The sequence below is a fragment of the Eurosta solidaginis genome, chromosome 3 (genome assembly GCF_040869045.1).
Source record: "Eurosta solidaginis isolate ZX-2024a chromosome 3, ASM4086904v1, whole genome shotgun sequence".
Lineage (NCBI taxonomy): Eukaryota > Metazoa > Arthropoda > Insecta > Diptera > Tephritidae > Eurosta > Eurosta solidaginis.
In genome coordinates, this window is record NC_090321.1 from 57870383 (window position 1) to 57888048 (window position 17666).

The 17666-nt window shown below is 35.5% G+C and overlaps 1 protein-coding gene across 13 annotated transcripts in view; it reads left to right on the forward strand.

Moving 5' to 3' along the window:
• tei (teiresias) overlaps positions 1-17666 on the forward strand; it is a 574056-nt gene that overhangs the window by 398590 nt on the left and 157800 nt on the right. The window lies entirely within an intron of this gene.

Below are 17666 nucleotides of genomic sequence, written 5' to 3' on the forward strand. Positions count from 1 at the left end.
AAAAATAAACTTTGAAATATTTACTTTGGCTTTGCGCCAAAAAAAGAAGTTAATTGCAATCTAATATTACCAAAATTACTTAAAACAAATGACCATTTACCCAGAAAGTAGTTTTTTTATATGTTTGCTGTAAATCAAATATGTAAACATTAAATATTTTATACTTTCAATTAAACTTTGAAACGTATTTTCTTCCTGCATAGAAAAATTATTGATTCCTTTCTATTGAAACCAACCAAAAGCCCATACATTTTATACTTACGCGTTTAATGAAGAAATATACGTAAAAGGTTTGGCAACATTCCGAAATGTGTTTAAAAATTATAAAATAGTTTTTTTGCGCTGCTAATAATCAAAAACTAGTCATAACATTCAAAACTCTTACATGCATAAAAAATGGTGAACTCTTTACTGATGAAAACAAAATCGTTTAAACAACAAAAATTACACATTTTCAAAAAAAATCTGCTTGTTTGTTTGCTCGCTGTAAACCCAACGCTCAAGCAAGAAAAATTTCTTACTTTCAACTAAACTTTGAAATATTTGTTTTAGCTTTACGCAAAAAAAGAAGCCAAAATCAATATAATATGACCAAAATAACTTAAAACATAGGACCATTTCTGAAAAAAAAAAAAAAACAATTTTTTATTTGTTCGCTGTAAACCAAACGTTCAAATTTGAAAACTATCTAGCTTTCAATTAAATTTTGAAATATTTGTTTTAGCTTTGCGCTGACAACAAACTTAATGTCTTTCTAATATGACCAAATTTGCTTAAACGAAAATGTAAATTTTCCCAAAAAAGCAATTTTTGTGTTTGTTCGCTCTGAACCAAACATTCAAATAAAATAAAAAATGTAAGGCGCGATAACCTCCGAAGAGATTTTAGGCCGATCTTCTCTTCCAATTTGCGTCGTGCTCCTTTTTAATTTTTCCTACAAATTGGCGGGATGGGACCTATTTGTTTTATGCAGACTCCGAACGGCAGATGAGTTTTCACTGAGATCTCGGAGTGCTTGCTAAATACTGCCGAGGGGCGACCCCGCTTAGAAAAGTTGTCTTCTAATTGAAAAATCTTATTTCTAAAATTTTTGATGTTGGGTGTGAACCCAGGGCATTCGGTGTGGTAGGCGGAGCACGCTAATATCACATCGCGGTGGCCGCCAAACATTCAAACATGAACTATTTATTATTAATGACTCGTTTGTATTGAAACCAAATTTTTTAAATAAAAATCTATACATTTGATTATTACGTGTTTTACGAAGAAGTATACATGAAAGGTTTGGCAACTTTCCAAAATATGTTGAAAAATTGTAAATTTGCTTACACTGCTATCAATCGTAAACTAGTAACTATAGCCAAAATTTCATATATGCATAAAAAATGGTTAGTTATATACTAATAAAAACAAAATTGTATAAACAACAAATATTGCACATTTTCAAAAAGAGCATATTTATGCAACAAAACCGAATAAACCCGCATACATCTTTTGAAATATACTCTATGATAAAAACGCTTAACACAGGTAATATTCTAATTTTTCGAAGCGGAGTGAAAAATCATAAAATTCTTGTATGCACAGCAAGAAATAAAAAAAATCGATTGAAATATTTATTATATGCAAAAAAAAAAAAAAAAAACATAGATAACTCCGTTTAAAAAATAAAATTTCTTCAAAAAAAGCAGTTGGTGTTTGTTCGCTGAGAACCAAACGTTAGTCACAGACATATTTATGTAGCAACACTTATTAATTTATTAATAAATATTTTAGAAGGTATTACAAGGTAAGTATGTATGTAAATATGAGTCCGCCTTCGAGCAAAGAAAATTTTCCCTTTCTAAAAGGCAACAAAATGGTTTCAATAATTTATACTAAAATATGGCTCTTATTTCATTTGCTACGCTTAAACGACATTATGGCGCAACCCCGCTTAGTCAAACGAAAAAAAACCAGTTATTCTCTTAAGTACTTCAAAAGCACAAAAAAAAAAACATATATATACAAATTAGCGCAAATGCGTGAAATTGCCTATGCAAAATTTGCAAAAATAACGCAATGAAAAAAAATGGCAAAAATTACATTTAGTATGAGCGCAGTCAACCAACAACAATGAACCATATGGAATCATATAAAAATTCACGATTGTCAAAAATTGCTACGATAACGACAAAATGATGATGAGTGGGTGTGGCATTAGCGTGCACGGGAGTTAGGGCTAAATGCTTTGGGGTTTTCATATGAGTTGTATTTTTAGGGTGGAAGAGTTTTTTGTTTGAAGGAAGTAACAGCTTTGTAAAGCGAAGCATACTTTTAGGGAGTTTCTACTTTTTAGTGAAATAAGTACTTTAGATGATTTTTGCTGCCAATAAAAATGTAACAGCCTTTTAGGCATTCGAAACTTATTTGCAAATGTATACTTAAAAAATAAATGTTTGTTGGCAACATATTGAATGTAAATATTGTCATCTACGTTATTTTTATGATAGAGGCGAACCATAGAGAGAAGAGAAACGAAAGCACAATCGAAAGCACCAAATGTGGGAAAAGCTTTTACAAAATCTGAATAGGGGTGTCACTGCTTATATTTTGAAAGTGTGTATATGTCGCAACAACTCCCGGCTTCGGTTTTATTGGTATCTAACATTTAGATTCAAAACTGCCCTTTTTAATATAACATGCGCGTTAATGCCAGCAGTATGAGTAAAATGTAACTAAGTGCTGCATAACTTTAGGCGTACTGCTTGATGAAATGAATACAAAGTTAAAACTAGTCTGAATTTTTTCTGAACTTGGTTCCATAAGTATTTTTTGCGATATTCGAGGGTGATTCCTTCTTATTAGATCTAATATGTTGCAAAAACATTGGAAGTATAATATGAGGCCGCCTTCTTAATCGTTAAGAAAGACATTTAAACAAACCTTATGGTATATCTTGATATAAGCCTCTCAAATATAATGCCCTTAAAATATTTTTTGCACAAGATTGAACACCAGCTTCAACACTTTGTCGACTCCCTTCGTCATTAGTTTTTCTTCTTAGCAATGGAAATGAGACTGCTCGGGCGCCTACTACTACAGGAGTGGTAACTTTCTGAAGTACGCCGATGGTGCTGATAATATCGGTTTTACTAGTCGATGTTCTGACTTTTAAAGTCCGAATAGACATAATAAAATTGATTTGGCTGTTATCGAGGGCCATACGAAGTTAGTCTGCTCGGGCGCCATATATTTTAAGAGCGTTAAATTGATGGCGTGCACAAACGAACGCGTGCCATACAAAACACTTTCCATTGTTCACTTTTGCGCCCCGATATTATGTCTGTATTACGAAATAACGTGAAGGCCCAATACCCTTACCTCGATTCCTTCCACCGTTCTTGCCACTTAGCTATTGTTTGTGACCTTGCGCTTTCTTCGACGCCTCCAGACAGTCGCTAGATTTCAATGTCATACAGATCGGCTATATCATTTGACAGTAAATCTACAGGGACCTACTGAAATAAAACATGGATAAATATTTCATGTATGGCTTTTAATTTATTTGATAATTTACGATGATTAGGATAAACTTATCGACTTTGAGCCCACCAACACCAATTCTCTCTTATAGCTAGCCATCTCCAGTCTCACATTCATCAACCTCTCCATTATTATTCCTACGGCATCATTATATAAAGATTGGAGTAGATCCAGTTTCTGAGCAACTGTTACGATGAAAATATCATCTGAGAGCCGACAGTTTGCTTCGGAAGGTCGGCCGATTTCTTACATCACATACCATATAATTAGTTCATCTTTGTGGCATCATTCTATACAATATAAAATGCTCGTGATTTGAAAAGTTATTGATCTTATTTCCGAGTTGTGTCTAATTGTGTAGTAGACATCATATCAAAAGCAGCCAGAACCATCGTGCAGCATGCGCGAGAGTAACAGGGGCACTTACGTCGTGTCCAAAGGCGGCACTAAATGTTATCCTTAACTAGCTGGAGCGCAACATATGCCTGGCAGCTACTAGCTCAGCCATCACACTCAGGGAGTCTAGAAGTTGGAACGAAAAGCTACATGGCCACAGCAGTATTATAGGAATGCTTTCCAACCTGGATGTGACAACAGATTACATATCACCGACATTGAACTTTGACAAGAATTTCTAGATAAGGTTAACCTCAAAAACGGATTGGTCAGCCGACAAAGTTTACAAAGTGGGAGGATTCTCACTTTACACTGATGGATCCAAAATGGCCTGCGATATTGCTGCGGGAGTTTTCTTCGAACAGTTTTAAACTCGCAATATCTATCCGCCTTCCACAGCAAACATCTTTCAAGTAGAGATACCAGGTACCGTTCGGCCAATTTTTTTTTTCCTGTCAGTGAATCGAGTATTTGACCGTGAGATACGCATATAATCGTACGGCCAAGCAGCGCTCGAAGCAGATAAAGTTAAATTCACCATACACGTTCTCTTAGACCCTGAAAAACTGTAAGAGGGCGAAGCAGCAAACCTTGCGCCCATCACGCTTACTTGCCTACCCTATCAGAGGAACATTTACGGCAATGAAGCGGATGAGCTGGCAAAGGCCTGTACATCGTCAGATACCTCTAAGGCAGTCACGGTGCGCCAGTCACTTTCACCAAGAAAAAGTGATATTAATTTCAATCACAAGAAAACCGCAATTCGCAAATGGTATTGTAAATATGTCTAGAAAAGATATATTCAGGACCACATCTACCATTAAGGTATACCGGCCATCATTACCAATATCACCAAGCAAGCATGGTTTGACCACAACCGGAGAGGGGCATAGTCTCTACTGAATTTGTCTAGAGAAGAGATATTCAGGTTCATATCCACTACACTACACTGGTACATTAGCCATTTGGACCATATGCGGAGAGAATGGGAGCCCCGTTTTACCTCGGTGCAGGAGTTGTAGAGTGGACGGTAGTTAGAAGTCGGTCTCCCATTTCGTCTGCGAGTTCCCTGCCCTGGCGAACATAAGGTTTAGAGCTGAATGCAGCTTTGTGCTTCCCGACCTGGTGGCGGTGTCTAAATGCTTCATAAAAGTCATGGGAAGGATTATGGTTTTAGTGGGTCAACACATAGGGGACATCAACCAATTGGTTTCACGAGAATGTGCATAAAAATGGCGCCTGGAGCGCAACTTGGGTTCAGTCTCTTTGGTCGGGTAGCACAGAAACCAACCAAACATCCAACACTCCGCTTACACTGAGCGCAAATAAAACAAGTTAGAACACAAAATAAAAGAAAACAAGTAAGGAAGACTAAGTTCGGGTGTAACCGAACATTACATACTCAGTTGCCAAATTACAGCTTGCAAAACTTTGAAATTATCTTCTTTTAAAAGTGGGCGGTGCCACGCCCATTGCCCAAAATTTTACTAATTTTCTTTTCTGCATCATAAGAGCAACCCACCTATCAGGTTTCATCGCCTTATCCGTCTTTGATAAGGAATTATCGCACTTTTTCGGTTTTTCGAAATTCCTGATATCGAAAAAGTGGGCGTGGTTATAGTTCGATTTCGTTCATTTTAAATAGCAATCTGAGATAAGTGCCCTGGAACTTGCATACCAAATTTCATTAAGATACCTCAAAATTTACTCAAGTTATCGTATTTACGGACAAACGGACGGACGGACGGACATAGCTAAATTAATTTCTTTTTTCGCCCAAATCATTTTGATATACAGAAGTCTATATCTATCTCGATTAGTTTATGCCGTTACGGAGGTACCTCGGTTCATTTTCCTACATGGTTATTTTCCCTTATGTTGTCACCATAGCTCTCAACTGAGTATGTAATGTTCGATTACACCCGAACTTAACCTTCCTTACTTGTTATTTTAAATTTTTTAGTACTGCCTACAAAAAGGCAATTGCAACTTTGATTAGTAATTTAAGTAATTCCTAAGTGAAAATTCTTATCTTTATTTATTTGTTCAAAATAGCAAGATTTAAGAGAATTTGTGGAATTTTCGCAGACTACACTGGCGAAAACAACAGAATTCCACCTCGCATCACCGCAAGAGAATTCCACGTCGTTTATCAGCTACTTAATTTGCACAGCTGAAAATGGTGGTGAAATTCGCATACGCCTGAAACTCTAAAAGAATCGTGGTGAAAGTCGCATACGCCTGAAAGTATGCAAGGACGTGCACTGAGTTGGGCCCTCAACGAGATGGAATTCTAAAACGCCTGCAACACTCAGGAGGCTAGCCATGAAGGTATTGCCTAATCATCTAAATAGTTCGACTTGTGCGTTACGTAGCTCAAATTTTTTAATCAAACATTGCACTGTCACCGAGTTTTAAAATATATTTCAGGGTTCAAGTGTCTATATATCCACTAAGGTAGTTAAAAATCGATTGCCAGATTCCCAATTTAAAACTAGTTTTCTCAATATCTCAACACATGCGCCACCTAGCGGATTTTTTTTTGATAAAATATTGCATTGTCAAAAATCGATTGCAAGATTCCCCTCGTTTTTCAAGGATTTGTAGTTATCTCACTTAACGCGCCACCTAGCGGAATTTTGTTTTCTGTAAATTATATTGTCACCGGCTCTCGAACTATCGCTAGGTAACCGGGAAGTTAGTTAAAAATGGATTGAAATATTCCCAAATTAAAATAAATTTTTTTAATATCTCGATACATGCGCCACCTAGCGAAATTTTTTTGATAAAATATTGCTTTTTCACCGGGTTCTGACTTACGGCTCAAGTTTCATACCTCCAGCTCAACGGGAAGTTACTCAAAAATCGACTGCAACATTCCCCTCGTTTTTAAAGGATTTGTAGTTATCTAACTTAGCGCCACCTGGCGCAATTTTGTTTTCTGTAAATTGTATTGCCACCGGGTTTCGAACTATGTTCTAAGTTACAAGTCTCTAGGTAACCGGAAAGTTAGTTGAAAAGGATTGAAAAATTCCCAAATTAAAATTAATTTTCCTAATATCTCGATTCATGCGCCACCTAGCGAAATTTTATTGATTAAATGTTTCATTGGCGTCGGGTTCTGACCTACGGCCCAAGTGTCGTGTCTCTAGCTTACCGGCAAGTTACTCAAAAATCGATCGCAAGATTCCCCTGGTTTTTTAGGGATTTGTAGGTAGTTATCTCACTTAGTGCGCCACCTAGCGAAATTTTCTGTAAATTGTGTTGTCTCCAAGCCTCGAACTGTGTGCCAAGTTTCAAGTCTCTAGGTCACCGGGAAGTTAGTTAAAAATGGATTGAAAGATTCCCAAATCAAAACTAATTATCCAAATATCTCGATCCATGTGCCACCTAGTGAAATTTTTTTGATCAGATGTTGCATTCACACCGGGTTCTGACCAATGGCCCAAGTTTCAAGTCTCTAGCTCACCGGTAAGTAACTTAAAAATCGATCGCACAGTTTCCCTGCGTTTTTTTTAGGGATTGTCAGGGATTTTCGTTTATCTCGATTCGTCTGCCACCTGGCGGCATTTTGTTTTCCACGAATTGTAGTGCCATCGGCTCGCAAACTATGTGCTAAGTTTCAAGTCTCTGGATCACCGAGAAGTTAGTTAAAAGTCGATCACAAAACTTCCATTTTAAAATAAATTTTCTGTATATCTCGATCCGTGCGCCACCTAGCGGATTTTTTTAACTTGCGTTGTAATGTCTCCCAGATCTGAACTATGTTCTAAGTATCAAGTGTCTAGCTCAACGGGAAGTTACCGAAAAAGACTTTTCCGTGGGTCAAAAATTCGTATGAAAATGAGGGGACAAATATGAAAGGGACTTAATAGAAAGGTAACAAAAGCAATTAAACTTCGCCTTGAAATTAAAGTTTAATACTCTGCAGCATTTTTTTTTTTTTTTCAAATGGCATTCAAGTTAAAATCTTGCAATTTCCTTTCCTTCGTTCATTTCCGGTTCAATGACTTAATCCAAAATACAATTATCTACAGATAAAAGCACGATATGAACGGAGCAGACGCATTTGTGGTCCTAAGTCATAATCGCCTAAGTCGAGATATGATAATGCGCAAAATTAATTGTTGATAGCATTTTATAATAACAGTAACGATTTTAGATATTAAACTCCGGTCCATATTTGAACTATTGATTTTGACTGATATCTTTCCACTTTTATATTCGATTTGAAGCTTTCTCTACAACTTTTCGATAATGTGTTCTAGACTTAGGCTGTTATGACTTGTGACCACAAATGTGTCCGCACACACTTACTCTCTGAATAAGCTCAACCGTTTACATCATTATCAAATTCTATGCTTGATGATCGGATGAAAAAAAAACTTTTTTTTAATTTTCCAAATAAATTTTTCTCGCCCTACTTTACTCTAAATATGAGTATCTACCTATGAGCTGTATGTCTGTATTGTTATGACTACTATGGCTTTGTATGTATGTATATGCCTGTGTTAACGAACCATTCAATTTGTTATTTTTTTTGTTATGTTCTTCTAACAATTTGATTTTCCCATTCATTCATTTATTCATCTATCACACAGCTATTTATTATTTGTTATCCAAACGCTTGTAGCTTGTCAAAATTTCAAATTAAAATCAAATTGCAATTTATCAGATTATATACAAGCAGCCGTCTGCGTTATTAGATAAAGCGAACAGCGCACAGTAGGGTATGCTAAATTAATTTTTGCTCAAAAGGAAGAAAACCTGCAGTTGGTAAGCCTTCTGATAAAGCGCATGTTCGAAAAGGCATTCGAGACAGGATGATCTTCGAATAAGCCTTAGAAAATGTTGAAATGAACTCCGGTCAATAAAGACCTTGTTATCACAGTCTCGGCAAATTTCCCCAACTTTAAGCGACATCCTACAGGATGCGCTCAGCAGGCTACATACCTGGGCGGCATTGAGCGGCCGTAATGTAAAGCCAAACTAGGCAGAACTGAACAGAACCAAAATACCTCACCTGCCTAAACGACACAGAGCTCTCAAATAGGTTTAAGTACCTTGGAGTCGAAAGGGACAACAAGATAAACTGGAAATTCAATGTTGAAAAAAGGGTTGAGAAGGCGTAAATTACCCTCTACTCGTAAAAGAGAATGGTTACAAGGAACTGGGGACTAAGATATCACTTGCGACGTGTCTTTACACAGCATTCACAAGGCCCATCCTATCGTACGTAGCTATAGTGTGGTGGCCAGCCCTGGACAAGTAATACAACATCAAAGAAGTGAGGAGAGTACCATGGGCAGCTTGTTTAGCGGTAACAGAAGTACTCAGGTTGTGCCCATCATACGCGTTAAAAGTTATCCTTAATCAGCTTCTACTGAACCTCCACCTACGCCTTACAGCTATTACTTCAGCCTTCAGACTCAAGAAGTCTAGACGCTTAAACGTGAAGCAGTATGGCCTGAGAAGACTGTCCGATGTAGATTCGAACACAAATTAGTTTTCGCCTACATTAACATCGAGAACAGATTGGTCAGCTGACATGCTATCTAAGAAGGGGGATGCCACACCACTATTCACTGACGACTCAAAAATGGACTACAGTGTAAGTGCAGCGATGTTCTCCCAATAGCTAGAAGTCGCCTTCTCAATCGGTGTTTCAAACTCAGCTAGTATCTTTCAAGCGGAGCTACAAGGTATAAAGAAGCTCTGTTGCTTCCAGTTGAATAACTCTGTAAACTATCGAGAGGTATGCATATCCTCAGATAGCCAAGCAGCGCTCATGGCATTGGTCTCACCACTTACCTCCTCTAAGGCCGTGGATAAATGTAAGAAGTTGTTGCGCAATGCAGCTAACTCAGCGACCATTACCCTCGCATGGGCATCAGGTCACATGAATGTAGGTTAATTTATTATATTACTGTCTTTCGATATACTTGTCTTGTTATATTTCTACGAATTATGTTGACTTTGAAAATTATTTAGTTTGAAATTCGATTTGTCATTCATGAAAACTTTTAAGATTCAGATTTCTTGAAGCAATCTAATTGTACACATCGCACACCTTTAATTTTTTACCAATAAAGAAATTTATTCTTCATTTTAAAATCTGGTGTTACATGAATATACTTAGACGGAAATGAAAAAGCAGATGAATCGGCAAAGGCCGGTGCATCGTTACAATTCACTGAGCCAGTCGCGGTTTCAGGATCATATTGGGATAATTTATGGGTTATTGCATAATCCCTTCCGGAATCATTTGAGGATAATTGTAGACGATGCCGAGGACTCTTTCGGGGTAATTTCGGGATGATTTTGGGGACTCACCTGCAATCTTCCGGAGTTACTTGGGTATCCATCCGGACTAATCGTGGAATTTTTAGAGATCCTCCCGCGTGATTTAGGGGTCACTTCAGGATGCTAATGAGGACTATTTCGAAGTCCTACCAGGATCATTTGGATATCACTTCGAATTCAATTTAGGTCAATTCGGGGTCACTATTTAGGGCTATTTAGGGGTCCGACAGCTGAGCTGTCCCAAGTCTTTCGTATGTGTTTGTTTTGCAATAACTCCTATTTAGATATACACTATGGACACATTCAGTCTATGTGAGGTCTTATTAACCAGCCAGTTCAATCCTACTTCCTCTCGCCACAAAAACGGCTATACTTAAGTGGACGTAATCGGTTGGTAGCCATGCCCACTTGTTTAATTTCCCATTAAAATAATTCATCAACAGTTCAATACGAAATGAAGCCATTATCTATAAATTTGGTTATTACGCTGTCTCTACAGAGGTAACACAATTCGCATTAAAATTTTAATTAAGTATTTTATTTAACCACGAATTTTGCAAAACATGACACTGTGCCTTGGTCATTTTACTTCTCCCTTCAACATTTCACTGACACTATTGCTATTTTATTATTCTGCAAACGTTTTGATAAATACGTCCAAAACTATGTAGGTCCACCGCATGGATTTTATCTTTAGGTAAACGCGGTAAATACACAACCATACACACACAGATATTCTAAAATATATGTACAAGCAAACCAAGTTTGTTTTAATTACCCAGCTGGTCCCCTAATCGCTGTGAAGAGCAATTGTTTGTTCAACTTAACAATATTTTTTTTTTGTTCTTTCATCACTTTTCTTTTGGTTCGCATTGTTTTGTTGAAAAGTTTTAAAATTCATTATTGGCAGGCGCCTTTACTCGTTTTTTTTTTTATATTCATTAGATTTGCAAACATTGATGAGCTGCGGATTAAATTACTTGAATTGTAAATTTCCAATTTGTTTGAATTGCACGCGTCATTTCAGCTAAAAAGTACCCAGTGAAGAAACTTTTTTGGTAGCATTGTTGTAGAAACTTTAGATTTTATTGTTAGATTTTAGTTTTGCAGCGAAGAGGTAAACTTCGTAGGATATTTAACAGGGTGCCCCAAGAATTGGTATTGGTCGTTGGGAACTATTTAGCCTTCTTTGTTCCTTTTATAGTTTCTGCAAACTTAACCCTTATGTTTCCCCTTATCCTTATTCTTCTGCTTATTCTTATTCTTATCTTTGTTTTAACTGTTATTCTCTTATTCTTATTTTTTCTTATTCAAATTATTATTTTTATTCTTATTCTAATTCTAATAATTATCCTTTTTCTTATTCTTATTCTTATTATTATTCTTATTCTTATTATTATTCTTATTCTTATTCCTATTCTTATTCTTATTATTTTTATTCTTATTCTTATTTTTATTCTTATTCCTATTATTGTTCTTATTCTTATTCTTATTCTTATTCTTATCCTTTTTCTTATTCTTATTCTTATTCGTATTCTTTTTCTTGTTCTTGTTCTTGTTCTTCTTGCTGTTGTTCTTGGCCTTGTTCCTGTTCTTGTTCTTCTTCTTGTTCTAGTTCTTGTTCTTGTTCTTCTTGTTGTTCTTGTTCTTGTTCTTATTCTTATTCTTATCCTTATCCTTATCCTTATACCTATCATTATCCCTATCATTATCATTATCCTTATCCTTATCCTTATCCTTATCCTTTCTCTTATCCATATCTTTATCCATATTTGTATCCTAATTTTTATCCTTATCCTATCCTTATCGACATCCTTATACTTATTCTTATTCATACGAGGGACGAGGACTGTGTTTTCCTATCTTATTCCTAAATTGAAAAATAAGATTTGGGTATATTTTTCAGCTAACTTTTTCTCCGTAAGTACGTATGTATGTTTGTCATACCTCAAATGTCGTCACTCATCGTCTTTTCATTTCTTCTCATCATTCTCGGCATCTTCATCCCATTTGTTCACATTTAATTTTAAAAGTTTATCCTCAAATCCAATAAGTCAAATAAAAATGCTGTTACAAATTGATTTATGTCTACGACATGTTATTCTTGTTTGATGGCTTATCATCTCACCCCTACTTATCATCGACTGATTTAGCTGCTTATCCCAAAAGTTTATGTATTATTTTGTTTTGCTCTTTTCGTTTCTTAAATTCACTTTTGTCTTCCAAAAGATATTAAATATTTAGCGTTACCAATTTTATTTTTTATTTTGCAGAGACAATTGCATTTATTTTTATTTTATGGGAAAAGGGAAAGGTTTGATATAATACTTAAATTGGGGGAAATTTTTTGCAAACAATGGAAGAGTAAAAATAGTAATGTTAGGTTAGGTAAGGCTAAATTTCAACCCGAAAATTATGTTATTTCAGGAACATATATGAAAGTATGCACCGCATTCCTACAGCTATTAAGAATCAATGTCAGATGATTTTTATACTGCTCAACCGATTTATATTTCCTTCGTTTATTTCCTCGCGATTTTCCTTAGATCAATTAGAATGAACGCACCAAAGGATTTTGATCTGGCAGAATTAAGAGATAAACCTCTTTTAAGAAGGTATTTTTCTCACAGTATTTCTTGCCGTAGATCTTTCGCTTAGTATTGGAAAGGAACCCATTGTTTTGAAATCTTGATTCTTTTCCTTCTTTCCACACTCGACTGGACTGCCTTCATAAAACCGCATTCAAGGCTTTAAGCTCCTCTTGGTTCCCACTACCTAAATTGAGGTGCTCTTTGAGCATAATGGTCTTAAGTTAACTTTCTAAGTCTGTGTCTTCAATGTATTTGAAGTTTTCTCCGCTTTTCGAACTGGCATAAAATCAATAATAGTGAGACCAATAAACTTTTTCTACTCTAATATGGTCGATGCATTTAAAGTGGTATTTACGACTACATTGGAGGAGAAAAAAGTGCTTGTTTTCTGACTAGTACAGGTGGTTTCTTATAGATTTCTTCAAACCTCGGGCTACTTTTTCACAGGGCAGACTGTGCGGCAAGCCCTTGAAGTGTGAAACTTCGTTCGTAGCCCTGTTCATAACCTTCGTTGCCACCTTATCCTTTTTATGGGTGCATCAAAAAAATGCGCTCAAACAAAACATACACGTCAGGCGGTTAAGGGCATTGAGAGGACTTTACTCTTCAATTGATTACTCAGTACAAAGTACAGAATTATTTTTCGAAGGTTTTCTAGACTTACGTTGTTATTTGCATTAATGATGGTTCCCAAATAGACGAAGTCCTTTACAATTTCGAAATTTTCAGGTTGATGATAAGCCGTTCAGGTACAAACAACCGATTCCTTCGCACAATACGCTTGGCAGGTCGTTATATGAGATGCTTAGAAAGATGGTTGTGTGATAGTTGGCGCAGTTTGCAGAATTTCTTTCTTGTGAACTAGGCAAAGAACAACCATATTCTGCATAGAAGTTTATGCATTCGCCGTATTTGAGTAGATCCGCAGGCAAAACATCGGCGCTCGCGGCCTTGTTTTTTAATCTGGTGGTCGCTATTCTTACCTCGTCATAGTCGGGTGTGGGAACATATATTCCACATTTTGGGCGTTCGGGTTCATCATCTTTTCATCATCATTTAGAAGCACAAAGAAGTGTTTCCTTCCTTTCCTTCCCTCCTTTTTCTCGACGGCAGCACGAAGTGCTTTAGTGATATGCTCTCACTGCTCCTGCATTCTGCTGAGTTAGTTTGTTCTCTCAAAGAGCAGATCTGAGAGTGGAGTTGTGAAATTTTTATCAGTCTGTGATGATTGCAGCCTTTTGATGTCTAACTTTCTTTATGCTTTTGTTCCTTTCTCTAAGCCGCGCAGAGGCAGGCGCGTATTTTGGCTGCTACGAGTTAGTGATCTGAGGCGATGTCAGGTCCTCGTATCGTGCGCATATCTAAAACACTGGGGACATGTCGTCCGTCTATCGCATAATGGTCGATCTGATTATTTGTGTTTCGATTTATATTCAAATACTTGTTTGTCCTTTTAATTTGTCTCCCCGTCATCACCATGACACCTTAAATTTCACTACCTTTTTGTGACTGATAGCTGTACGTCTATCAATAATGGGTAATTAATCATTTTAGATATCACAACAGAAGAAAAATTAAAACAAAAGAAACCTCAGAAGAAGCAATTAAATGTTAAAAAAGCCAGCCACACCTTCCTTCCTAAAAGTTTTATCCTCGTCCTTTACTTGCAATTTTTATTTAATTTTGTACTTTTTTGTCGCACATTTTTACTTTTCTTTCTTTTAGTTTCTATCACTTTCTCCCCCTTCACTAATGAGACATTTACTAGTCATTACTGTTTCTTTTTCTATCTCACCACATAATGCTGCATTTTAAATAATACGCCAAATCAACGACGTTTGTTCATCTAAGTTGACTGTGTAATTGTATATTTTTAGCACTTTGAGCTACTTTTTGACACATCCCTTTAGCAATAAATTCAGCTACGTATATAGAATGAGGGTTGTTGTAAGAGGCGTATATAAGTCTCTTGAACTGTTCAACCCTAAGCCACAACTTTCCTTTCCACAACACTTACGTTTTCCTCACCATTTTCTGTATTACTCTATACAAATAAATTAGATATTTATCATTCTACGTAAATAGCTTTTCATCAATTATTATTATTTTTTTTTTTTTGTAATTTGACCCAGTCACTCTCTTTTTATCTCTCATAGCAACATATGAAGCATCCTCTAAGTATATTCGTGTGTACAAAGTTATGTCGCTATATCAATGCAGTGATGATAATCTTGGTACATTTGTACTTTTTTTGGTACATTTCGCTTCCCGAAAGTACGTTGGTACTACATTGACATATTTGGTACATTTTTGTAAAATGCAGCACTACCATTCAAGTCATTTGCAAAGCAGATCTGAATATACAAACAATTTTTTAATTTTTCGAAGAAAATATATAGTGAAGTTGTTTTGTTGCCGAGCACAATTTGCCATTTGCAATTATGGATCTTATGCTTATGAAAAATAGCATAACTGATTCTAAGATTGTGAACAAATCTTGCATCAATAGAATTAAAGCCCAGAAAATAATAACTCAAATCAGGGCCAGAAAATTATAAATACATAACTGCATTTCGTCAGAATTATTAGTCTCTAATAATAGATGAAACGACTGATATATGTGCACTGAAAGAAAAGACTGGTAAAATCAACGGAAATACGGGTCAATTCAACCGAAATTTCTGTTAATTTTTATCCATCGCAACAAGATGTTGAATCAACTGCCCACAAATCGTTGATTCGTAATTGACCGTTTTAGTAGTCAAATGAACAAAAAAAAGTTGTTGCGACAGTTTTGTACGAAAGTACCTATATTGCCATATACATAAACAAATAAATAAATAAATGTAAGGTGCGATAACCTCCGAAGAGATCTAAGGCACTTGCCAAACACTGCCGAGGGGTGACCCCGCTTAGAAAAGTTTTCTTCTAATTGGAAAACCTTATTTCTAAAATTTTGATGTTGCCTTACCCTAGGTGCGAGCCCAGGGCATACGGTGAGGCAGGCGGAGCGCGCTACCATCACACCACGGTGGCACTTACTAACCGAACGTCAATTGGGCTTACATCAAATATGCTGGCACACAATAAACATTATCTATATATTAATACAATCAATTGACAGGCTGTTTCGCATACTTAGCATACGTCAAATCATATAAAATTTATATGAATCGATTCGTATTGATCAGCCGCAGTGCATAGGCCTATTTTTGTTAACAAATATTACTCTATTTGTTTATAATTAATAGAAAAAAAATTAAATTCGAACAATTCATACAAATATCGTAAGTCATTTTCGTGCACAAGCGCGCCATCTTTGGGAACAATTATCTAAGTTTTCTAATGCGAATTTCAAAGACCTAAACCTTTATGCACAAGCGCGCCGTCTTTGGGAACAATTGTCTAAGTTTTCTAATGTGAATTTCAAATTTTATGTATACTCGCTAAATTCGAAAGCACAAATGTTTCACCTACATACAAATATGGTTCCCCATTATAGCCGCTTACCTATAATAGTCTCTACCAAAATCCTAAAAAATTGTTCCAAAATAATTTGTAGCGTACCAAAAAAAATTAAATTGAATTAATTTTTGACCGGCCCATTTTTTGTGGCAAATTTCGCTTAAACGTAAATACATAAGTCTTTATTTAACAGATTCTATGTTTTTTTATTTTAGTTGTTTTCCAAAAAACATGAAATCACAAATAATGAGTTAACTTTAGTTGAAACTAACTAATTTATTGATAACACTTAATGGCAAATTTGCCCGAAAATGTTTTTGCATTTGCAGATTTAATCCTCATTTTAGATAAAGTACGTCTTATACTGAACGAAAAAAAAGTTACAAAAATATAACATTAAATTTTTTATATTGCCTTTTATGCTAATTTATTTTAGTTCTTATTTTATTTTATTATATATTCTCTTATTTCAAATTGGTTTATTATTATTTAACTGCAACTTGACTGAATCGGAAAATTTCACGTTGTATATTAAACGAAACAAAAAACGTCCCAAAAACGTCTTTAATTTTAGGTCAAAACGGCAACCGGCATCATAGCGTGCATAGTCAGTATATTACCCACTATCTATATATTAATACGCTAACAAAATTTCCATACAATCAATTGACAGGCTGTTTCGCATACTTAGCATACGTAAAATCATATAAAAGTTATATGAATCGATTCTTATTGATCAGCCGCAGTGCATAGGCCTATTTTTGTTAACAAATATTACTCTATTTGTTTATAATTAATAGAAAAAGTTTTTTGTAAATTCGAACAATTCATACAAATATCGTAAGTCATTTTCGTGCACAAGCGCGCCATCTTTGGGAACAATTATCTAAGTTTTCTAATGCGAATTTCAAAGACCTAAACCTTTATGCACAAGCGCGCCGTCTTTGGGAACAATTGTCTAAGTTTTCTAATGTGAATTTCAAATTTTATGTATACTTGCTAAATTCGAAAGCACAAATGTTTCACCTACATATAAATATGGTTCCCCATTGTAGCCGCTTACCTGTAATAGTCTCTACCAAAATCCTAAAAAATTGTTCCAAAATAATTTGTAGCGTACCAAAAAATCTTAAATAGAATTAATTTTTGACCGGCCCATTTTTTGTGGCAAATATCACTTAAACGTAAATACATAAGTTTTTATTTAACAGATCCTTTGTTTTTTTATCCTAGTTGTTTTCAAAAAAACATTAAATCACAAATAATGAGTTAACTTTAGTTGAAACTAACTAATTTATTTATAACAATTAATGGCAAATTTGCCCGAAAATGTTTTTTCATTTGCAGATTTAATCCTCATTTTAGATAAAGTACGTCTTAAACTGA